Consider the following 863-nt stretch of genomic DNA (forward strand, 5'->3'; position numbering starts at 1 on the left):
GAGGGGTCTGAAAATAACAGAGATGGGGAGAGAGAGAGAGAAATAGAGAGAATATCTAGCTATCTACCTATCAACCCACCACCTCTGGTCTTTGTTGATCTGTGAGTTGTTGTCGTTGTTTATTTACGTCAATAGTCTTAGAATCCATTGCTGTTTCGTGGTGTTGACGTATCTGTCCAATCAGGGCGGCTGTACGCCACAATTCTTACATCTCTCAAACAAGTAGAGGGCGTCATCTCAAGAGGGGGGGGAAACAATGACCTCCCTCCATCCCTCGCTCTCTCCCTCCCTCTAAAAAAAAGATCTAACCACGGAGAGGATCACCGGGGGGGTGAGGGGTCGGATGGAGGGATGGAGGGAGCTTTCTATCTTCCTATAGATAGGGTGCTTTCTTCCTGTCCCTTTTAGCCTTCCCCCCTCCTCCTCCTCCTCCTCTACTGTGCCCTTCCTCCGCCTCTCCTCCGCTCACTCTCTTTCTCGCCCTCTGGGACCCTCACTTGCTGGACAAGGTGTAGCAGCCGTGCTGGTGCCACTGCATGTCGCGGATACGCCTCACAGACTGGAACTGGGGGTGCCGGGCACCGAACTCGTTGAAGTGCCGGTACTCACCCTTCTCCAGGAGGTACTGGGAACCACGGTAACCAGGAACTGGTAACCCACCCAGCTGGAAGAAAACAGCAGAGGAGAAGGGGGATGAGTGGAGGGATGGAGGGAGAGAGATGGGAGAGAGAGGAGAAGTTGGAAAGGGCTGAGTGAATGAGGGCTGGAATGGGGGAAGAGAGGGACATAGATGGGAGAAAGAGAGAGGAGGAAGAAGAGATGAACAGAGGCCGAGAAATAAAGACAGAGAAAGAGAATCAATA

General features: G+C 52.6%; 1 pseudogene; it reads right to left on the reverse strand.

Moving 5' to 3' along the window:
- Positions 1–493: 493 nt before the first annotated feature.
- LOC135532337 (beta-crystallin B1-like) overlaps positions 494–863 on the reverse strand; it is a 4,381-nt pseudogene continuing 4,011 nt past the window's right edge.

This window comes from Oncorhynchus masou, unplaced genomic scaffold, assembly GCF_036934945.1.
Source record: "Oncorhynchus masou masou isolate Uvic2021 unplaced genomic scaffold, UVic_Omas_1.1 unplaced_scaffold_1825, whole genome shotgun sequence".
Taxonomy (NCBI): Eukaryota; Metazoa; Chordata; class Actinopteri; order Salmoniformes; family Salmonidae; genus Oncorhynchus; species Oncorhynchus masou.